Source organism: Engystomops pustulosus, chromosome 1 (assembly GCF_040894005.1).
Source record: "Engystomops pustulosus chromosome 1, aEngPut4.maternal, whole genome shotgun sequence".
NCBI classification, from domain to species: domain Eukaryota; kingdom Metazoa; phylum Chordata; class Amphibia; order Anura; family Leptodactylidae; genus Engystomops; species Engystomops pustulosus.
Window position 1 is genome coordinate 207,967,100 of NC_092411.1, and position 25,230 is coordinate 207,992,329.

Genomic DNA, 25,230 nt, shown 5'->3' on the forward strand with positions numbered 1-25,230 from the left:
ATATAAGTTTTTTTTTTTTTAATGCTGGGCTGGACTGTGCTGTGCTGTATACTACTGGGGGCTGTGCTGTATACTACTGGGGGCTATGCTGTATACTACTGGGGGAAGTGCTGTATACTACTGGGGGCAGTGCTGTATACTACTGGGGGCTGTGCTGTATACTACTGGGGGCTGTGCTGTATACTACTGGGGTCAGTGCTGTATACTACTGGGGGCAGTGCTGTATACTACTGGGGGCTGTGCTGTATACTACTGGGGGCTGTGCTGTAATGGTAATGTTGTTGTTGTATGCCTTATGTTTACGAGCGACAGTTTTCCTGCTGTATACCTGCATGTCATAAGAATTTAAATTAAAAAAAGGACCATGTTAAATTCAAATCTGTTTTTTTTTTAATTTTTACCGGTGTTTTGTATGCGTTGGAAAAGGGGTAGTCTTATACGGCGAATATATCTTAAACTCTATATTTTAAACAGGAAAGTAGGGGGGTTGTCTTATACACCAGGTCGTCTTATACGCCGGAATATACGGTACTTTGCAGTTGGGTTTGCATCTCATTTGCATCCCCTTCACATTGCATTTTACAACATAGGATTTTTTAAAACACATTGTGAACACAATGTTAACTGAATTTTAACAGATTGTTAACACAATACTGAGAATCTTTGCTGTATACTACTTGGGGGCTGGCAGGCTGTAAACTACTGGGGGCTGGCAGACTGTATACTACTGGGGGCTGGCAGACTGTATACTACATGGGGGCAGGCTGGCTGTATACTACCAGGGGCTGGCTGTATACTACATGGGGGCTGGTAGACTGTATACTACATGGGGGCTGTCAGGATGTACACTACATGGGGGCTGGCAGGCTGTATACTACATGGGAGCTGGCAGGCTGTATACTGCTGGGGGCTGGCTGTATACTACTGGGGGCAGGCTGGCTGTATACTACTGGGGGCAGGCTGGCTGTATACTACATGGGGGCAGGCTGGCTGTATACTACTGGGGGCAGGCTGGCTGTATACTACAGGGGGCCGGTGGCTGTATTCTTCTAGGGGCTGGCAGGCTGTATATTACTAGGGGCTGGCTGGCTGTATACTACTGGGGGCTGGCAGGCTGTATACTACTGGGAGCTGGCTGACTATATACTACTGGGGGCTTGCTGGCTATATACTGGGGGGGCTTTGACCAATGGATTTCCCACCCTCGGCTTATACTCGAGTAAATAGTTTTCCCCAGTTTTGGTGGTAAAATTAGGGGTCTCGGCTTATACTCGGGTCGGCTTATACTCGAGTATATATGGTATATGGTGAAATTGAAAATATCAATGTCGGTTTGCCACTTTCTACTGTTTCTATGGCTCACACCATGCATTACAAATGGCACATCCTCTTTATCTTTTGGTCATTATGATGTTGGAGATATCAAAGTTTAATTGTATTGTCTTGACACCTTTCAAAAATAAAAAATGATTTGAAAAAAAAATCATTAAATTGCTCTCATAACTTTTTCATACTTCAGCACTTGGAATCTGTGTAACACGTTTTATGTTTGGAGATGACATTTTCATTGATGAGATAATATTTTGAGAACAGATTAGAACAGAGTTTTCATCACATATTCCAATGTTTAGGGGTGGCAAAATGATAAGAAGTGGCGTTTAGAATAAGTTTTTTTTCTGTTATGGCGTTCTTGGTATGGAACAATTATTTTTATTTTATTTTAATATATTGGCAAATTCTGGGAAGAGGCATGTGAAATTTTCCTTCTTCATTGTTTCAGCTTTATTTTTTCCCTTATACTTCTGGTACCTAGGGTCTTTGTACCCAAAGAGTCTGATTGCTCCTACAAAATTCTATAGAAAATGCCAAAAAAAACGGCACTGGTGTCGGCAAGTGTCTAAAGCTTCTTTTTAGCATGACATTTATGGTCAAACCATCTTTAGGTAGCAATAGTTCTAAGGCTTACACTGGGCAAAGATTGTTTCCTCATGCTAAACATTACATTTTGCCCCAGGGTGCCTATAAACACCTTTTCTTATTAGGTCATGTGCTGACCTATATAGAACAATGGCTAAATGCTCATTTCATTAACACACTGCACACATTTGCTTCATTGATTTGTCAAGTGGACACCGCTTTCACAGAAAGAAGACACACAGCTGGCTGCTCTTATCAACAGACTCATCACACAGAAAAATTCCTCAGAGGAGAAGAATAGAGGGTTTTCATTACTACAGAAGTATCTACACCATGTTGATTTTGGAGAATTTATCTTTTATTTTCTTTTTACTTTCTTTGTTTTTCTTTTACTTTGAAGAAGTTTGGATGTCTTTCTTACCACAGATATTTTTGGACATAACACAATATTTTGTGGGTCTTCTGTACAGCACGTTCACACAAATGTTTTTAAAGTATATTTAATGGTGTTTTCCATGCATTTTTTGAAATAACAGATTTGACACGTTTGTCTGTCTTTTTTTAAGTTCTAAAATTTTGAGAAAATGCCCTGCTTAGAGTATGCTGTGCCAGGGCCACATCTGCAATGACGTGGGATGAAAATTCTGCCTCTGGTGGCAGATGCGAAGGCTTGAAGGAGGCACGAAACAGCTGTGGGTGACAGGCACTTGCTGAATCAACCACTAGCAGTACAGTCTGGCTGCTGGCAGTCCATACTGCCAGACAATTGTCACTATCCTACATGTTTGTGACACGGAGGCAAGTGCTACAGCGCAGCAGAGCAGCGCACACCCGTTTGTCTGCATTCTACCAAAAGTGAGCAGCACAACCCTTAGTAAATGAGCCCTAATATCTTATAGCTTGTCTCCTGTAGCATACAAGTAATCGAACCTTTATGAATAAACGCCATAGATCTGGACCACTCCCCCACCGAAAATTCCTGCTGACATTCTCTTTCCCATGCTTCCTGAAATCTAGTTTTGTCGCCTTCATGGCATTTCCCCAGCAGCAATGTGTACCATTGAAATTAAATGTTCAGGAGGAGCAGACAAGACGCACTACTCTTCAAAGGTAGTGAGATCCCTAGTAAGGTCCCCTTGAGGTGTCAGGGACTTGAGAAACTATTAATCTGATGCAGACAGAGCCATCTGACTGTAGGCTCTCGGAGGACACCACTTAACGAACCTGGCAAAGGCGAAAGCAGACCAGGACGAGAAGAAGCCAATCCCCTATGAATCACCCCATCCCATACTTGCAAAACGACATTAAATAGATGAGATAGACCCAGTTGCCCTGAGTGTGGACCAGGAGGAATCCATAAAAGTGGCTAAAATCGGAGAAGAACACTGTGCTGAACATTCTGCACTGTGGCAGAATGGTACAGGGAAAAATCCAGAACCTCCTTGGCCTACAAAAGGTAGAGAAAGACAACAGAGGTTACGCAGAAAGGGGCTGGGAACTGCCCACGGAACTGTTTGAAACACAAACAAAATTTTAGGGAGGATATCCATTTTAAAGGCGTTCATCCTACCCAACCATGAAAGAGGTAGCTTAGCCGACCCCATCATATTCTTTTAACAGAGCTCAACAGCAGAGTGTAGTTAAGAGTAAACGCCTCAGATGGGATAAAAAAAAAACAAGTATTTCATCACCCCCCGACACCACTTGAACGGCATGGAACTCGATAGTGAGGCTACCACCCGCTCTAGGAGATTCACATTAAGCAGCTCTGATTTGCATACATTTGCACAAAACACTCTTATAGTATTGACGGTAGTCTAGTTTCAGCGTTCGTAACATACAGCAATAGGTCGTCCGCAAAGACTCACATCTTGGCTGTTGTCTCTGATGGCATTGGCCAGCGATTTCATGACTAAGATATACAACAGTGGGGATTTGCGCCATTTTTTTGTGAGTTTGGAGTTTACAGTTTTAACTGTGAGCCCCAAATGACATGTCTACTTTATTCTTTTGGTCGGTGCAATCACAGGGTAACAACTTTGTATACACTCACCGGCCACTTTATTAGGTACACCTGTCCAACTGCTCGTCAACACTTAATTTCTAATCAGCCAATCACATGGCGGCAACTCAGTGCATTTAGGCATGTAGACATGGTCAAGACAATCTCCTGCAGTTCAAACCGAGCATCAGTATGGGGAAGAAAGGTGATTTGAGTGCCTTTGAACGTGGCATGGTTGTTGGTGCCAGAAGGGCTGGTCTGAGTTTTCAGAAACTGCTGATCTACTGGGATTTTCACGTATAACCATCTCTAGGGTTTACAGAGAATGGTCCGAAAAAGAAAAAACATCCAGTGAGCGGCAGTTCTGTGGGCGGAAATGCCTTGTTGGTGCCAGAGGTCAAAGGACAATGGGCAGACTGGTTTGAGCTGATAGAAAGGCAACAGTGACTCAAATCGCCACCCGTTACAACCAAGGTAGGCAGAAGAGCATCTCTGAATGCACAGTATGTCGAACTTTGAGGCAGATGGGCTACAGCAGCAGAAGACCACACCGGGTGCCACTCCTTTCAGCTAAGAACAGGAAACTGAGGTTACAATTTGCACAAGCTCATCGAAATTGGACAGTAGAAGATTGGAAAAACGTTGCCTGGTCTGATGAATCTCGACTGCGACATTCGGATGGTAGGGTCAGAATTTTGCGTCAACAACATGAATGCATGGATCCATCCTGCCTTGTATCAATGGTTCAGGCTGCTGGTGGTGGTGTCATGGTGTGGGGAATATTTTCTTAGCACTCTTTGGGCCCCTTGGTACCAATTGAGCATCGTTGCAATGCCACAGCCTACCTGAGTATTGTTGCTGACCATGTCCCTCTCTTTATGACCACAATGTACACAACATCTGATGGCTACTTTCAGCAGGATAATGCGTCATGTCATAAAGCTGAAATCATCTCAGACTGGTTTCTTGAACATGACAATGAGTTCACTGTACTCAAATGGCCTCCACAGTCACCAGATCTCAATCCAATAGAGCATCTTTGGGATGTGGTGGAACGGTAGATTCGCATCATGGATGTGCAGCCGACAAATCTGCGGCAACTGTGTGATGCCATCATGTCAATATGGACCAAAATCTCTGAGGATTGCTTCGAGCACCTTGTTGAATCTATGCCACGAAGAATTGAGGCAGTTCTGAAGGCAAAAGGGGGTCCAACCCGTTACTAGCATGGTGTACCTAATAAAGAGGCCGGTGAATGTAGGTTTTATAATGTTTTCATACATTTACAAAAATTAAAACCTCATGTTCCAAAAAAGAATCATTTTGAAGATTTTGGCGCTAATAAATTTTTCAAACTTGGTGAACGGAGCTGTGGCTACACCTGACTTTTGCGACTTTTGATGATGTTTTCATTTCTACCATTTTAAGGACTGTAGAGCCTTTTGATCACTTTTTATAGATTTTTTATATTTTTTAAAATGGCAAAAAGTTCCAGTTTCGACTTTGGGTGCTATCTTCATTATGGGCTTAAACGCAGCGAAAAATGTTATTATAATTTGATAGATCAGACATTTTGGGACGCAGCATTAGCTAACATGTTTATGACTTTTACGGTATATCTATATTTATATCAGTTCTAGGAAAAGGGGGGGGTGATTAAAATTTTTAGGTGTTTTTTAATTTATTTATTTTAAAAAATATATTTTAAAGACTCCCTAGGATACATTAACCCTAGGTTGTCTGATTAATCCTACCATATGCTGGCATACTACAGTATGGCAGTAAATGGAGATTTTCCTCATCATTACAACTTTCCTGTAGTTTCAAGAGGTGGAAGTCAAGCATTGGTAGTCAAGCTCACTACAACCCTAAATTAATTCATGTAGGGGTGTTGTTTTCAAATAGGGTCAGTTTTCAAATTTTTCTACTGTACTGGTTCATAAGGGCATTTACAAATTCTTCATGATGCCAAAAAAAATATAAAATGTCTGTGCTCCAAATGCCAGTTCTTTTTTCTGAGCCTGTGGTGTGCCCATCCTGTAGATTATAGCTACATGGGGTGTTTGTCTCCAGTGACATGAGTTGGGCAAAATACATTTGACACTACAATGGCATAGTTGATAAATTGTCAATTTTTACTCTGCACCGTTCACTTTGTATTACATTTGAGCAAGCATCTTAGGGGTTAAAATGCTTGTACACCCCTAGATTATTTCATTGAGGGATGCCTTTTCCTAAAACGGGTTCACTTCTCAGGGGTTTCTATTATATGGGTACCTCAGGGGTACCCCAACACCAGTCTAGTGAAAACGTAGCTGTAAAAGCTAAAATTTTGCTTGTTCCCTACTGAGCCCTGTCGTGTACACTTTCTGTAGATTATTGCCACATATGAGGTACTGCCCTAATTGGGATAACCCACATAATGTGTTTATCCCCAGTGACATGAGTTGGGCAAAATATATTTGACACTACAACGCCATATCTGATCAATTGCAATGCAATTTTTATTCTGCACCATTCAATTTGTATTACATTTGAGTCAGCAACTCAAAAAAGCTCATACAACCCAAAACCAGGTGTTTAATGAAAACGGAGCTGCAAAAGCTAAAATTTTGTTCCTTCCCTACTGAGCCCTGCCGTGAGCCCATCCTGTAGAGTATTGCCACATATGGAGTATTGCCTTAACCGGGATAACACGCAGAATGAATTTTGATGTTTTTGTCCCATGTGGCATGAGTTTGGCATAAATACATTGGCACTAACATGGCATATATTAAATTAGTAAATATTACATTTTTTACTCTGCAACATTCACTTTGTATTAAATTTTTGCCAGCATCACGGTGGTTAAAATGGCCACTACAACCCTAGATAAATTCTTGGAGGGATGAAGTTTCCAAAATGCTGTCACTTCTCAGCGGTTTCTATTGTACTGGTACCTCTGCTAACACGACTCTGCTAACACGGCATGGCACTCCAAAACCAAACCCGCGAAAATAGAGCTACAAAAGCTAAATTTAGCTTGTTCCCCTTTGAGCCCTGCTGTTTATCCAACCTTTAGGATATTGCCACTTATGGGGTATTGCCGAACCCAGGATAACCCCCAGAATGATATTTGGGATGTTTGTTTGTAGTGGCATGAGTTGAGAAAAATACATTTAGTACTAAAATAGAAAAAAATTGCAATTTTTACTCTGCACTATTTACTTCGTATTAAATTTTGGCCAGCATTTTGTGGGTTAAAATGCTCACCACAACCCCAGATAAATTCTTTGAGGGGTATAGTTTCCAAAATGGTTTAACTTCTTATGGGTTTCTACTGTACTGGTACCTTCTAACATGACATAGCACTCTAAATACAAGCTCGTGAAAACTAAGCTCAAAAAGCAAAGTTTTGCTCATTCCATTCTCAGCCCTGCTGTGTGCCTAACCTGTAGATTATTGTCACATTTGGGGTATTGCCTTACTCGAGACAACCAACAGAATGATTTTTGGGTGTTTGTCCAAAGTGGCAGGAGTTGGGCACAACATATGTGGAACTAAAATGGCATATTTGAAAAAAAAAATTGCACTATTTACGTTGTATTACATTTTGTCCAGCATGTTGGGGGTTAAAATTCTTCCCACTACCCCAGATAATTGCTTTGAAGGGTGTAGTTTCCAAAATGGTGTCACTTTTTGGAGGTTTCTATTGAAGTGATACCTCTGTGGCTCTGCTAACAAGACATTAGTCTCCAAATCCAAACTAGTGAAAAAGGAGCTCCAAAAGTTAAAATTCTCTCCTTCCCTTCTCAGATCTGCTGTGTGCCCAGCCTGTAGATTACTGCTACATATTGGATATTGCAGAACTCGGGACAACCAACAGAATGATTTCTGGGGTGTTTGCCTAAAGTGGTTTAAGTTTGGCAAAATATATTTGCCACTTAAATGGCATATTTGAGAAAAAATGCAATTTTTACACTACACCATTTACTTTGTTTAAGATTTTGGCCAGCATGTTGGTGGTTAAAATTCTCACTACAACCATGGATAAATCCAATGAGGGGTGTAGTTTCCTAAATTACTGGTAATTTAGGGGCTCTTTAAGTACGTTGTGGCACCACAAAACATTTGTAGCCAAATCGACCTGATATCCACATGTCAGGTATTGCCATACTCAGAAGAAACAGGCCAAAAATGTTATATTTACGTCCAATAACTTCTGAATGTGTACATTTTACAGCTAAATGAGAATATAAATGTAAAAATTTCCAATCCATTTTTGTTTGATTCCTGAGATAGAATTAAAGGGTTAACAGACTTCCCAAATGTTGATTTGAATAGTTTGAGATGCTAAGTTCATAAAATGATGTTCCCTGTGGGGGTTTATAATACATAAGCCTTTGTTAAGGAGATCGCACTGGTTTCGGACGCCATCTTGAATACTGTCCGCCATCTTAGATACAGCGGCCATGTTCCCTGACCATTGTCAAGTTAATGTCATGATTCAAACTTCATTTAATGTAACCTGTTTGCTCGACTGTCAGCTAATACCCTTTGACATTTAATGAGAAGCCAGTCTGTCCTCGATTATATTATGATTCTGGAGCCCACTGATCTTATTCTTCTCAGCATTAGTATAAACAATATCTGTGTACAAGGTCTCTGAGAACTGAGCACAATTAATTACATTTTTTTTCCCAGAATGTGCTGATTACCAATAATTTTTTAGTATACTATTCACGCCCCTTTGATGACTCTTCTGTCTGTGATATTATGCATTTTGAGATATTAAACGGGAGAAGATCTTGACATATACTAAGAGACTGACGTGTCTTAGTTTTTATGTTCAATCATGAAAGGGTTAATTAGGACTCACCTTACAAAAGTCAAGAGGGCTGTTGGGGCCCTGCATAAAAATCCTTATCACCTTCATAGGGCACTTTCAAAATAAATTGGTCACCAAAAATTTTGCATTTCAAATCTCTTGAAAATCTGAGAACTTGCTACTAAAACTATAAACCTTCTAACATTCTATAAACATAAAAAAAGAAAACGTAAAACCAATTATGGAAACACAAAGAAAACAAATGGTAAAAGTTTTCTACAAAAAAATTGTGGTATGACTTCTTATCTAAAAAGTAGAATATTTGAAACTTTGAAAATTGTAATTATTGAATTTCTCAAAATCACAGGGATATCTTAAAGTGTTGAAAAGTTATTACCACAGGAAGAGACACTGGTCAGATTTTTTTTTTAAAAGGGCTGACCCTTAACGTACAAATTGGCTATGTCCTGAAGGGGTTAAGCAAAATGTATAACAGCACACTATTGCTCTGATGAACACTACCTGTTTTGTCTGTGTGTACATCTCAAATACAAACCACAGAGTTATAGATCTTGTGCCAGGAATTAGGTCTCCAAATAACATATAAAAGTCCTGCCGGATACATCAAGAGGCTTATTAGGAGGGCAGGACACAACTGCCGAACAAAACTACGCCAGGTCCAACCTGGCGTAGTTTTGCGTGAAAACCTGCGAAAGTTCTCCTAAAACCATGTTCCAGCCTGTTGCTCTATAGTCTTTATCAACATTCCACCCTGTCCTACCTCCACAGTCATGACAGCAAATTGAGAAAAATCCTACTTGTAGGAATTAAGGCTGTGAAAATAGAATCTCACCACTTTCAACACCATTTGTGTCAGTAAATTAAAAAAGGTCTACTTACGAACTAGAGAAAGTGACCCACTCCTGAGCCAGTTAACAAGGACTATAATACATAATGGATTAGAAAATTTGATTGAAAATGCATTAAAAAAACATTACAACTAATTTTTTTACCTCATATTACTAGAGAAAAATACTGAAAAAGAGAAACAACACTGTAAAAAACACACACAAACAAATTCAATATCGATAGTATTGACACTGCTAACGGGCAATGGAAGTATATATATATATGTGAAAATGAACTGGCAAAGCACTGTGTTCGCTGACCTGTAAAAAATATCCAGATTAATTAGCTGCTTCTTCAGTAAGTTCGCTAATGTGTGCGTTCACATCGGCTGCAGCACATGATTGGATTTGCTATTTATATATATTGTTTTGGTGTGGCTCATCACAATCTTCCAGGATTTCTCTGTCATCATTTAGGAAACAAAGGATGCCAGTATATCATCAAAAAGGTGAGTTTGATTATCCTATATTAATGCTATGACTGCATTTATTAAATGTAACCATTAAAATGCATTACATTACTGCTTATCTTATGATAATATTACTAAATCATTACGCACCATTTCTTTGATACTGACAAATAACTTTTAAAATAAAACGTGTAACCAGCAGAACTATAATTCCATTACTAACTTTACTTTTCCCCATAACAAAACGGAACAGGGATCCCATCCTACTTGGCAATAATACTGCCCCCAACATTTATTCATTTTGGTCACAGAAAATCAGTAGAGGTTTTCTGGGACCAAAGTAAAAAGATAAAGGTGGGGGTCACAATAGGGTATACACTCCTTTGCATCTCAGTTAGAATTCCTATATTCCTATCCTTACTTTTGTGATAGCTCATTGGTACAGATAGCTGAAAGAAGCTTTGCATTTTAGGTCTATCTCTGATTAAAGAGATTGACTAGCTCACAATAGCTTTCAGGATCACACAATATTGTATGCCCTCTGTACCCAGCCGCAGTCACATGATTCCATTTGTACAATCATAGTCTTCCATATTGAGCCAAAATAGTGTCATTTTAGCATACAGTGCATTTGTCATGGTTACATCAGAAGAGCATTTTGACCCCACAGGAAAGCTTAGGTTGCTAGAATCAAATCAAATCTATTTTTTTTACCAATAAAATGAGATTATATATTTATCTTCAAAATATATACAAGGCAATAGACAGTTATTATTTCTGTCATCATGTAATTGTTTTTGGAGCAATTTAGTAAAGTTTCACCCAAATTTAAAAATAAGTATACATTCTAATAAGTATACATTCTGAGCCTTTGTAAAGTTCATATTCACACATCTGAGGCAATTCTCCAGGACCCAGGGCAATGTTAATAATGCCCCCTCCCCCACTTACCACAGACTTGCATGCATGAAAGGTTACCTGTCTTCATGCTTCTGTTTTTTGTAACTATTAAAATAATGCTGCAGTCTGTATAATTTTTTTTCCATTATATGGGCTTCCATTTACCAGAAGTGGAGGGGAATAACCAATATAAGAAGTGATGAAGTTTATTTAGTCTAATAGGTTCAGGAGACTGAGGAGGAAGCAAGTGCACAGTGCCAAAGCCAGACATACTTACATGTTATATGCTCCTTAGTCAGTCCTGATCCCCCCCATTTCTCCCCACATTACAGAATAACCATGTGTCTCATTTATCACACTAGAATGTTAGTCAGTGACTGCAGGCAGAGGTGGTATCAAGCAACTTACAGGTAATGATCTGCTCCTTTGTGTACAGAACTGCATGGTGACTTCTCCCAGATGTGTTTTATAGCTATGTCTATATTCTTCACAACAGAACTGTCCATGCAGTTACCCTCCTATTGATTATTTTATGTATCCTATATGATATATATATGTATATATATATATATATATATATATATATATATATATATATATGTGTATATATACATATATATAATTTTAGGAGAAGAAAAGGCAGCACAAAAAAATAAAGTTGAAAATACGGTGGCTTTTAATCCATAGGTGGCGATCTTTACAAAAAAAGGCTCAGTTTATGTAAATGTAGCCAGAAAGAAAAAACAAAGGTTTCAGGTCACCACTCCGTTGCACTCTCCTCCTGTAGTGCATGGACAATCCCAAGATTCCAGACTTCACTGAGAAAAAAAGCAAATTCCAGCACCATCTTCAGTTGCTAAAAACATGAATTCTTCTTTATTAAATACTTCATTAAAACCATAACAAACAGCATACAGCATAGATTCCCCTGTCACACTAGCGATCAACACGTTTCAGCCTGTCCGGCTTTAGTCATGATCTTTGACTAAAGCGGTACTGGCTGAAACGCGTTGATTGCTAGTGTGTGACAGGGGAATCTATGCTGTATGCTGTTTTTAATGAAGTTTTTACTAAAGAAGAATTAATGTTTTTACCCACTGAAGACTGTGCTGGAACTAGCTTTATTTCTCAGTTTATGTAACAGCCTAAACATTGCCACCTTAAAAAACCACCATATTTTCAACTTTATTTTTTTTGCTGCCTTTATTTCAAATTATTTAGAAGATCCCTCTTGCCCAGATTTTTCTATGGCTTTGCAGACTACAGTTTTATCCTGATATGGTTATTTACGGTGCTGCTTTGGATTTCTTGTGAACTATACATATATGTATATATTCATATATTTATATGTGTGTGTGTATATATATATATATATATATATATATATATATACGGTATGTATTTATATAACATGATAAATACTCTTAAATGAATTCTAATAATTGTATTAGATATAATTTACTGAATTAGATACTATTATTGTTCCTAAATAGAGCCATAATTAATTCTTAATCAGGTTTTTAATTATATTAACCCCACATCACATAATACATTTTTCTTTATGATCAGTATCTGACATGTAATTCAGTCTAAAAAATTAAGAACGCATAGCTTGCAACTTATAAGACATAACGCTCAGCGATCAGAAATTAGTTTTCAAAGGAATTAACCTGTTTTTAACATTCTATCTAGGTCAGCCAGAAATAATTGACACAGACTATTCTTGGCTGGAAAGTGTCTTAAAAGCTAGTCTCCTAGATTTTCCCTCATGTTTTATCTAAATCAAACATCTTCAGATTTAGAAAATTGAGGTAGTAAATGACACAAATTGAGTCAAGTTGATCAAAAAACATTTATTTATGCTACATCATCATTGACATTTACACCCAAATTATGCACCTTGTCATTCATAATAATCTAATAGTAATAAATCTTTATATAGCTTTATCATATTCTGCAGCGCCGTACAGATCATGGTGTACGTATACAAACTAAATAAGTTAATATATTACAGTGTAAAAATAAGAATAGGAATAAGAGCCCTACTCACAAGAGCTTAAAGTCTTCATCTTCATCTTACAGATTCATCTTTAGTCAATTTTGTGCATTTAAGAACTCTAAGCCATGCTGGTTCTTCAAACACAAATACATTTTGATGTACAGACGGTCCTCTACTTAAGGACAACCAACTTACAGATGACCCCCAGTTAGAGACGAACCCTCTGCCCACTGTGACCTCCCAGGCTGCAATGATCAGCTATAACAGTGGTGGCTAACCTATGGCACGGGTGCCAGAGGTGGCACTCAGAGCCCTTTCTGTGGGCACTCACCAGAGATGACACCAGGTATCTTCCTACAGTCCCAGACAGCCCAGGACTTGCTGTGCACAGAGCTATTTTAAAGTGACAGTGCTACTTGGGACTACTGGAGGAATGGGAAGGTGTGGACAGATCTGGATTATCATTGTAGCTCCTGCTTCTTGCTGTTCAGGGAACCCTGGAGGGAAGCTACAATGATAATCCAAATTTCTTCTATTTTCTGCTTTATTAGTGTCCTCAGGGTGCTGATATCAATGAAATCTGTGACAGAGAATGGAGTACAAATCACAAATTAAATTTCTGTGTTGACACTTTGCGATAAATAAGTGGGCCTTGGTTGTAGTTTGGGCACTCGGTCTCTCAAAGGTTCGCCATCACTGAGCTATAAGGTGTCTGTAATGAAGCTTTATTAATGATCCTCGGTCCCATTACAGCAAAAAAAAAATTTGTCTGGCACTACAATTATAAAATATACAGTTTCGACTTGCATAAAAATTCAACATAAGAACAAACCTATGGAACCTATCTTGTACGTAACCTGGGGACAGTCTCCGGGTTACGTACAAGATAGGTTCCGTAGGTTTGCTCTTAAGTTGAATTTTTATGTAACTCGGAACTGTATGTTTTATCATTGTAACCCCAGATAGAATATTTTTGGTCTCTGTGACAATTGGATTTTAAAATTGTTGGATTGTTCTAAGAAGCAGGATTAACAATAAAGCTTAATTGCAGACACCTTTGAAAACTATTATAACTGTTTATTGTAGCCTAAGTCTAAAGTACAGTAAATTACTAACACCCAGAGGTCTGTTTGTAACTAGGGTGTTCTTAAGTAGGGGAACTCCTGTAATTGGTATTAGTAATTGGTGGACCAACAGCTAAACATCTCCTTTAAGGTTATTGCAGTATAATAACTTCTTCATTTTGTGCTATGCAATTTGTATACTACTACACACAAGGCTCGTAAAAACAAGTGACCAAAGGTTTCTTCTTTCATGCTGTTAAATTTTTACCACAGTGTAAATCATTTGACACATCTGTAATTTACAACAAATAAAGTGAAAACCGTGATAAAAGGAAGCCAATTCATGTCACAAGCCAAAGAATCATTGTCTCTCTAAAATTAGACATGATATTGTAAATCATAGCATGAGCATAACATTCATCTGCAATATAAGGAAGTATAGCAAATAATTCACAGCATTTTTGCTGCAGAATCACCCATCAAAATGAAGATCATCATTGAGCAGCATCAGTTAAATATAGCCACATTCATTAATCAAAATGTGCACTAAAAACTAGCATTTGTACATGCCTAACAAGTGGTTTAAGCACTTAATGTGACAAGAAGTGATGACTAATCCATAAATGGGGGAGAACATTGTATCTTGGGAAAACAACTTTAAGGTACTTATAAACATTAAAAAGTTGATGGTTGAACATTGAGTGATACTTAACAATGGACAACGTTTTGGTTGAGCAAAGATAAGTGGACCCAAAGAAATCTGGGTTTGGACCGAATGAAATTATATGCTGCCAGTAACTTTGTGAGCACCAAATGCAGGCATTACCGGTGGTGTGTAGAGCCAGATCTGAACCTGGTCCCAAACTTCTGATGAAGTTCGGCATTTGGTCTGGGGGACCCGATCCACCAAAGTTCATCACAGACCAGAACTTTGTGGTTTGGATCCACTCAACATTACATTGGCTGGAATTTATTTATGTGTCACATGGTCTAATAGTGCGGTTAAATTTACACAATTCTGGTGAAGTTTATGACTATAGGGTTCTGTTTTTGATCTTTTAGCCTGTTTAAACTGTGTGTTGCAGTGCCCCAGCTAGTTTTTTGGCGCACTGACTATTTTCCACCCGGCGACACCCCTTCTCCCAAAGAATACAACCCCTTTTTAAAAGGTCAAGCCAATCCCTCCACCTGTTGCACAAGTTGGAAAAGCCTTTATAAATATGTCACAAGGTGTTTTGTGGAGAAAATTATACTGGCCAAACTGGCTTCATAAATTCCCCCCAAAATTTTTTTATTTTTTGAAAGCTGTAGATAAAGCTAGCTTAAAAAATGTCATAGCTAATATGAATTGGAATATGCATGACAATATAAACAAAACAATCATTCACCAGATGATCAATTTGTCAGCAAATCTCTCTTGTTTACTCCAATGTGTCCAATCAGCAGTAGGGGTGGCATCCAGGCACTCCATGTGTACTCATCTGTGTTTTCATTCAGGTCCTGGTTCTTTTTGCTTAGTTGTAGTCTTCTGCCTCAGTGCTAGGTTACTTGCACATGACTAGAAAACAGAGTGAAGAAATTAGCCAATACCCTTTCGAGGCTAACTGAGTATATTTGATGATGAGCTTTCAAGAATACTAGTTCTGTTTGTCAGACATATTCCTGAAACAGAAAATTTAGAGCATTTTATACACACTATGCAGTGATCATCAAAGAATCTCAAAAATACTTTAAAATAACAGAATGATATATAAACAGACATCTTATTTATAACTGGTCATCTTATTTGCACAGGAATTCTGGATATACATCCTATTTTCTACTGCTAGAATATGTTCTTATCAACCCTATTGGGCTTATAAACAAGGTTGTGAATTCCACAACCCATATCATTAGCTGACTGGCCTTGCAGTCTTTTATTATTTTCATTGGCACTTGAGTGGCACTCACCTGCTAATGACACACGGGCTGCAAAAAGTGGTCCATGAAACCATGGCCTTACTTGTAGCCTTACTTTGCTTACTGCTAATGGTTACCTAGACTTTCTTGACTATTTACTTGCTTCTAATTTCTACATTGCTACCATCTTGGTTCTGGCACACTTAATTACACTTTTGTAAGTATCGCTACCTAGTTGCTATCTGAAATTTTGTACAGGGCTGGCAGAAAACAGGGACAGAAGTTGTGAGCTATTGAGGGCTCACTTCTTCACCATGTTGTGACAATTTCCCCAAATATTTTTAGGTACCTCATATTTCCAATCCTACCCCCGTACAACAATTTTAAAAACAAAAAAAATACAAAGGCATAAATGTCAGGATTCGGATCAGTGGATCCTCTGGACCACCATGGGAGGTGATACTAGCCGACACCCATGACAGGAATCTAAGTGGCACCTGGTCTTCACCATAGCCCTCCGCAAAGCAGGATGGTCTTGCTGCGGCGAGGTACCATCAGGTCGTTCCACAGGTGGCAGCCGAGGCGAGGTACCTTAGCAGGAGACAGTCTCGTGGTCAGGTTCAGGCACAGTGTCAGGGCAGGCGGCAGAAATGCAATGTCAAGTCCAATCCGGGGTCAGCAACGCAAGGTCCATGCAGATGGGAACAGGAAAACAGGAACACAGGACACAGGAACAAAGGAACAGGAACTGGGGAATATAAGGTCTCAGCGCAAATACTTCCATATATAATAATTATAGTAATGAAGGTAAATTTCTAATGAAGACCACCGGTTGCAATAGTTTTCAACAATGTAATCCTCTTAGACTCAATCTTAGCAATCAGGTGATTGCTTGGTCATGTCCCATGGTGGATCTACTAAAAAATTTTAAAAGAAGAAATAAAAATTTTCTTAATTAAAAATAAATTAATAAAAATGCCCATAAATCCATTAACATATAAACCAACATATAATGTGAAAAAAGTCAATCATAACACAAACCCCACATATATTGCATCACCACGTTAAAAACCCACCAAAATTGTACATTTTTTCATCCCACAAAAAATCCAATTAAAAGTGATCAAAAACATATCTACTTCAGAATGATACTTGTGCAAAGTACATGGCCTGCAAAAAACTATCCATCAACAAGCTCTGTAGCCAAAAAAATGTAAATGTTATGCCATGATGCGATGCAAAAATTAGGATTTTTTTGCAAATTTAGTAAAACTTAAGAAAAAATATGGTAAGGTATCCCCGTAATCATATTGACACATAAACTAAAGATAACATGTTTATTAGGATATAGGGTGAACACCAAAAAAAGTAAAAAAAAATCCATTACAGAATTGATGCTTTTCTACTCCTCCACCCCCCTAAAAAAGTAAAAATTTTTCAAAAATAAGGCTTACCCGAAATGGTATTACTGGAAAATGCTTCTCATCCCGGAAAAAAATAAATCACATGGCCCACTAACGTAAAAACAAAAAAATTATAGCCTACAAAAGGACACCAATGAGGAAACTAAAATCCAGTTCTAAAAGACAAAACTTGGAGATGCATGTAGTTCCTTCCCTTAGGCGCCTCGCTGTCTCTGTACTCAGGAGAAATTGCATAACAAATTTTAAAATGGGATTTCTCTTTTTATCAATGTGCTATCAGCACATTGTAATGTATGAGGAGTAAAATCCACATATACTGCCATACTGTAGTATGGAAGTATATGGTAGGATCGATCAGACAACCTAGGGTTAAAGTACCCTAGGGAGTCTGAAAAATAGTAAAAATAAAAATTAAAACAAAGTTAAAAAAAAAATTATAATAAAAAACCCTAAAAATTCAAATCACCCCCCTTTCCCTAGAACTGATATAAATATAAATAAACAGTGAAAATCATAAACACATTAGGTATCGCCGCGTCCGAAAATGCCCGATCTATTAAAATATAATAACGGTTTTTCACTGCGTTTAACCCCGTAACGGAAAATCGCGTCCAAAGTCAAAACTGGCACTTTTTTGCCATTTAAAAAAAAATAAAAAATTCTATAAAAAGTGATCATAAGGTCGTGCAGTCCTAAAAATAATATTATTGAAAACATCATCAAAAGTCGCAAAAGATGACACCACCCTCAACTCCATACAATGAAGTATGGAAAAGTTATAAGCACAAGAAGACGGCAAAATAAAAAAAAATTTTTGTTCATGAGGTTTTAATTTTTGTAAATGTATGAAAACATTATAAAACCTATACAAATTTGGTATCCCTGTAATCGTACTGACCCAAAGAATAAATTAGATGCAAGTGAAAGCCGCAATATCCAAGCCCACAAGAATACGACACAAATGCGTTTTTTCACCATTTTCACTGCATTTGGAATTTTTTTCCCACTTCCCAGTACATGGCATGGAATATTCAATGTGGTCACTATGAAGTGCAATTTGTTACGCAAAAAACGAGCCGTCACATAGCTTTTTACGTGTAAAAATAAAAAAGTTATAGATTTTTGAAGGTGGGGAGTGAAAAATGGAAATGAAAAAACGGGAAAGGGCCCGGTCCTTAACCGGTTAAAGGACCCATTTTCATATGAATTATGCTGATTCCTGGAATACCTCCTTAAGCTCCATCAGACATTTATATTCTCATCTAGGGTTCTGCTCCTCTTATCAATAATCTGTGGTTCCATTGGGATGGCTTGTATTGTACATCTTGTATGGTAATGTATTATATGTTGTACCTCAATTCTTTATTTCTTTTGCATATCCTTCATGCTCAAATGCAAGGTTCCACATCATCCATCTCTATTTACATGTTATCTTCCAATACAACCCCCTCAAGTCTGTTTGGATTTCACCTGAGCCACATATATAAAATGAGAAGCTGGATAAAAGACAATCGTTCTCCAGTTTGCCAGGGGGGCGTTTTCGTGATCCATGGGGGTTAAAATCGGCCTTTGGGTAGACTACAACTTAAATGTTTGGTATAAACCCTTAAAGTGGAGTCTAGTCCTGCAACCAGTTTGCAACCACTGGAACTGGAACACAGAGACCCTTACATTGAACCAAGACTTACTGGTAGACATAAAGATGAATGAGCCTTTCTAAATGGCATAATTTAGTATTGTGTGCCAAGTCATGGCCAAAAGTTCTGAGAATGATACAAATGTTAATTTTTACAAAGTCTACTGCATCACGTTTTATAATGGCAATTTGCATGTACTCCAGAATGTTATAAAGAGTGATCAGCTTAACAGCAATTCATTGCAAAGTCAATGTTTGCCTAGAAAATGAACTTTTCCCCCAAAACACATTTCATTGCAGTACTGCATTAAAAGGAGCAGCTAACATGGTTTCAGTGATTGCTCCAGTAACACAGGTATGGGTGTTGATGAGGACAGGGCTGGAGATCAATCTGTCATGATTAAGTAAGAATCACACCACTGGACACTTTAAAAGGAGACTGGTGCTTGGAATCATTGTTTCTCTTCTGTTAACCATGGTTATCTCTAAAGAAACACGTTCAGTCATCTTTACACTGCACAAAACTGGCCTAACAGGGAAGAGTATCGCAGCTAGAAAGATTGCACCTCAGTCAACAATCTATCACATCATCAATGAATTCAAGGAGAGAGGTTCTATTGTTGCCAAAAAGGCTCCAGGGCGCCCAAGAAGGACCAGCAAGCGCCAGGACTGTCTCTTAAAAGTGTTTCAGCTTTGGGATCGGGCTACCAGCAGTGCTGAGCTTCCTCAAGAATGGCAGTAGACAGGTGTGAGTGCATCTGCCCACACTGTGAGGCGGAGACTCTTAGAGCAAAGCCTGGTGTCAAGGAGGGCAGCAAAGAAGCCATTTCTCTCCAGAAAAAACATTAGGGACAGACTTATATTCTGCAAAAGGTACAGGGAGTGGACTGCTGAGGACTGGGGTAAAGTCATTTTCTCTGTTGAATCCCCTTTCCGATTGTTTGGAACATCTGGAAAACAGATCGGAGAAGACAAGGTGAGCGATACCACCAGTCTTGTCTTATGTCAACTGTAAAGCATCCTGCAACCATTCATGTGTGGGGTTGCTTCTCAGCCAAGGCAATCGGCTCTCTCACAGTCTTGCCTAAAAACACATCCATGAATAAAGAATGGTACCAGAATGTACTCCAAGAGGAACTTCTCCCAACCATCCAAGAGCAGTTTGGTGATCAACAATGCCTTTTCCAGCATGATGGAGGACCTTCCATAAAGCAAAGGTGATAACTAAATGGCTCTGGGAACAAAACATAGAGATTTTGGGTCCATGGCCTGCAAACTCCCCAGATCTTAATCTCATTGAGAACTTGTGGTCAATCATCAAGAGATTGTGACAAAATGCAAGCATTGATTGTGCAAGAAAGGACTGCTATCAGTCAGGATTTGGTCCAGAAGTTGATTGAGAGCATGCCAGGGAGAATTGCAGAGGTCCTGAAGAAGAAGGGTCAACACTGTATTGACGTGCTGCATTAACTCATTCTAACTGTCAATAAAAGCTTTTGTTACTCATAATATGATCGCAATTGTATTTCTATATGTGATAAAAAACATCTGACAAACACACATAAAAACCAGAGGGCAACAGATCATGTGAAAATATAATATTTTTGTCATTCTCAAAACTTATGGCCATGACTGTACTAGGTCTCTGATAGACTGTAATACAGGGTGCTGAATTATAGCTAATGGAGCCTTTAAAAGGGTTTAAGCTGTTATGGTAACCAATCCAAGTTTAGCCATACTTTTGAATTCATGTGCAATATATCAATTAACGTAAGACTTTCATCCACTTTTTTAAAAAAAAAATTACATTTTTGATTAGTGTTAGTAATTTTTATTAATAGAAATACAAACCTTTTTCAAACTAAAAATAACATCAAATAGGTGCACACTATGCTGTCCTTCCAGAAAGGGCATAATACCTGGATAAGGACTAATTGTAGGCACATTGGCAATTGCCTAATCCAAGCTGTAAAACTGTTTTGTTCTTTAAGTGTGAGTAATGATAGAGTCATAATAGGTCTAATAATATTTCAAGGGAAAAAGAAAAGTCTCTCACATATTTATTCAAAACCAAAATAACACAGGAAATATTTATACAGTTGCCAGGGGTGAAGTCAAAAGTCCAGCATGTTCTCACATAAGACCATTATGATGAACATTATGTAAGTAGCACCATGGCGCACCAGACCAAGTCATCAATAGATTAAATTAATTTGATATGTTAGCACCTAAACAACCTAAAATAATATAGTGTTTTTTCAGGGTTTGCCAAAGTAAAATAAGTAAGCAAATCAACTAATCTTATCAAACAACAACATAACAGCCAGTTATTTCAGTGTGAACCCCTTTAGGACCTGGCCAATTTATAGCTTTAAGGTTTACCATCATATGAGATCATTTTAATATTGTGTGTGTTGGGATGTGAAGAAATTTTTTTCTAATATACTTCATTCTGCTTAGTTTTAAAACAAAAGACTCAGTATCTACAATAGGGAAGTGTATTCCGGCCTGTATACTGTCTGCCTATGGTGGCTGCATGACTTAACATGCCTGTGTGTGGTTAAACAGCTCTAAGATGGGAGGATTAACCCCTTCCATTCTGTATATACTTGAGTATAAGCTGAGTTTTTGAGCACAAAAAAATGTGCTAAAAAACTGAAACAGCTTATACTCCAGTCAAGAGAAAATAAGGTCAAAACTCACCTTTCGGGTGCCCCCCGCAGGTCTTCTCTTCTTCCGTTAGCAGTGGCAGGTCTGTCTGCACTGGCTGGTGCGGAAGAAAAAAAGACCTGCGGGGGGCGCCGGAAAGGTAAGCTTTGACTTTTTTTTTGAAGTCCTACCAGGGGCAGGTGCTGGCTATCAGAGGCAGGCTGTATACTAGAGGCCATAGGAAGACTGTATACTAGGGGGCTGGAGGCAGGCTGTATGCTAGGGGGCTGGAGGCAGGCTTTATACTAGGGGGCCACTGGCAGGCTGCATACAAGGGGACTGGAGGAAGGTTTTATACGAGGGGGCTGGAAGCAGGCTGTATACTAGGGGCCTAGAGGCAGGTTGTATACTAAGGGGTTAGCTGGGTATATACTGTGGGCAGGGGCTGGCTGACTATATACTAAGGGCTGGCTGGTGATGGAATGTCCTGCCTATATACTGGGGGCATGAGCTGCTAGATACTGGTGGGCATGGGCTGGCACCAATGCATTTAAGCTTAGATTTGAGTCAATAGGTTTTCACAGTTTTTGTGGGAAAATTAAGTACCTTGGCTTATATTCGGGTCGAATATACCCTAGTATATACTGTAGGTAAAAAGCATAATTTTTGGTGGGTTTTTAAAAAATATTTACGCTGCTCATCCTGCAGGTTCAATCCTTTTGTTTTATTGTATGGGTGATTATAGACATGGTGATACATAATATGTGGGGCTTGTATGGCGATTTTTTCCTTTTTACAATTTTTATATGTAAGTGTTATATATAACAGGGCTTTGTTTTTTTAATTCATGAATTTATTTTTTTTTATTTAAAAACATGTTTGTTTTTTTTACTTGTCCCACTATGGGACTTCAACAAGCAGTCATTTGAATTGTCCAGTGAAGAGCTGCACCTGCCTTGGGTCCTTGACTTTTTAGATACTTGACTTATTAATAATTAAAAATCATACAATGGGGCAGATTTACTTACCCGGTCCATTCGCGATCAAGTGGCACGTTCTCTGCGGTGGATTCGGGTCCGGACGGGATTCACTAAGGTAGTTCCTCCGACGTCCACCAGGTGGCGCTGCTGCGCTGAAGTTCCCTGGAATGCACTGATCTTCACCAAGCAGGACCGAGTGAAGGTAAGCGTGAGTCCCACAACACTTTTTTTTTTAATGCGGCGGTTTTTCCGAATCCTACGGGTTTCCGTTAGGCCACGCCCCCGATTTCCGTTGCGTGCATGCCAGCGCCGATGCGCCACAATCCGATCATGTGCGCCAAAATCCTGGGGCAATTCAGGGAAAATCGGCGCAAATCGGAAATATTCGGGTAACACGTCGGGAAAACGCGAATCGGGCCCTTAGTAAATGTGATGTTCTGGATTTTCTTTTAGATTTTGATGCTCACAGTTGAAGTATACTTTAGATATCTGCATTCTTTGTATTTGAGAAAAAGTGCAAAATCAGCATGTACAGAATTGTGTTTGAATACTTTGTGTTAGAATTTTCTGATATAATTTCTCCAAAAATTTTAACCCCTAGTACGGCGCACGTCTGGTACGGGTACATGGAGAGGGCTCACTGGCTGAGCCCTCTCCATAGCCGGTGAGTCTTTGCTGCATATTGCTTGATATTGGTTTGATTAAGATAATACGTTACAAAATAGTTCATTTCCTTTAAGGGGATTGTCATGGCGAGGGTGTCGCTGCCTAATCACATGACTTGGGGTGCAACTGTACAGGTTAATTTAGCCTACTCAAACTTGCGCTCACCTTTGACTCAGGATACAAATCACACCTCATTCAGCTACAGCACTCCAGATATTATCAGCTCCCAACACTTATTGCATTTGAACTGGGACCAATAAGTATCGAACTCTACATCCACTCTTGCTTTTCAAGCAGTCACCTTGTTACACCACTAGACATGCACACTCAGCTCTCTAACAGTCACACAGCTAATCACACTTTACAATGCTATGCGTTAGTAGAGCATACAGGGACCAAAATTAATGTAAACACTTTACATGTTAAAAAACAAAAGAATTACAAAATGAAATGACACACAACATGGCAAACACTTATGAAATAAAAAGGGAGAAAATAACAAACTTACAAATTAAAGAAATTCCCGATTTCCTGGAGGTGGGAGAAATATGGAACACCCAGCTTGTCAGGCAGCCTCCATAAAGTAAACACTATTTCCTGTATCTCATATTGTTTTATAAGATCTCTGTTTAGTTCAGGTTTCAGAACCTCCCATTGATTAATTAGTCCATAGGGTCATTCAGGATTGGATTAAATGTTAATGAGGGGGAGAGTCCAGGAATATTCAAAGTTTCTTTGTTTCCAAGTCCTGATGCAGGAATGGGGGTAGGTGTAGAGAAGAGGTGACAAATGTCTTTAGAAGTCATCACAGAACATTCTTCAGGTCAGAGTTTATCAGGCTATAAAGACTCCAGGATGTTGTAAAAGCTACCTGGACGCTTCAATAGATGCCAATTGTCATATAGTTCAACAAAGCTAGTTAAACAGATCTTACACATTCAAGATTAATATTTCATTGACGGGGATGTTCAGACTGATAGACTTCAGTCAATGGTTGCACTTTGTTATTTACCTGAGAGGAGGATTACCAGGATTTATAGTCCAGATATAGATATTCTGAACTGAACTCAGCAGTTCAAGTCAGTGGGGCACATTTACTAAGGGCCGTGCGTCAGTCTTCTGTCGGTCTTTGCACATTCTCATGAAGAATGTGCTTGCACAGGTATTTAAGAAGTATCTGCACCAAATTTGTTCCACGCAACCCTTTTGTGGCGCAGCTGTACTAGTCTTCATGCAACACAAATTTCTGCACTGAAGGGGGCATTCCGGTGCTCAGTGGCACCATGTCCAGATTTAACATGGAAAGTTCAACAGAGGTTGTTATAGGTGCACAAAAAAAAAGTGCTACACTCGGAGCAGTGCAGGGGGCACCAAATTCATGGAGGACAGGAGCCCAGAAATCCTTAATCGGGTGTCCTCTGCACACTACACAGTTTGCTCTAGTCTTGGTAAATGTGCCCCTGTATTTATACTTTGGGACCAGTAAATTCCTCAGGCACTTGAAGCAAGTTTTTTCAAAATAGTATATCCTGTATCCCATTTCCAAAGAAAAGTGTAACATCTTTATTAACCCCTTCCCGACATTTGACGTAATAGTACTGCGTGGCGAGGGGTGCGTTCCCGCATTTTGCAGTACTATTACATCATGTTTGGAAAGATGGCGATTCAAAACAAATGAGATTTTCTATATTAGTTTTTTTCCAGTAAAATTGTAAAAATATATGCAACATCCCCCACCGGGGCCTAGCCCTTGAGGTGAGGCCTGGAGACAGCCGGGGCCCGCAGTACCGGAGTGGCTGGCGGTTGCGGCCTAAGCACGCTATTGTCACGGTGCTTGGTACGGGGGGAACCGGAGGGCTGTCCTACAGCCTGGCAGGTCTCCAGCAGGGTGGTGTTGGCAAGAAATGATGAGGGAGAGGCTGCTATAGCGGATCTCCCTGGGGCAACCCCTTAATGTCCCGAGTGTGAG

General features: G+C 39.1%; 1 protein-coding gene across 1 annotated transcript in view; it reads left to right on the forward strand.

The window, feature by feature from the left end:
• Window positions 1-9,971: 9,971 nt before the first annotated feature.
• PDE5A (phosphodiesterase 5A) overlaps window positions 9,972-25,230 on the forward strand; it is a 208,779-nt gene continuing 193,520 nt past the window's right edge. The window contains exon 1 of the mRNA XM_072119190.1: window positions 9,972-10,083. The gene's annotated coding sequence lies outside the window, so the exon portion shown is untranslated. The remainder of the gene's footprint in view (window positions 10,084-25,230) is intronic.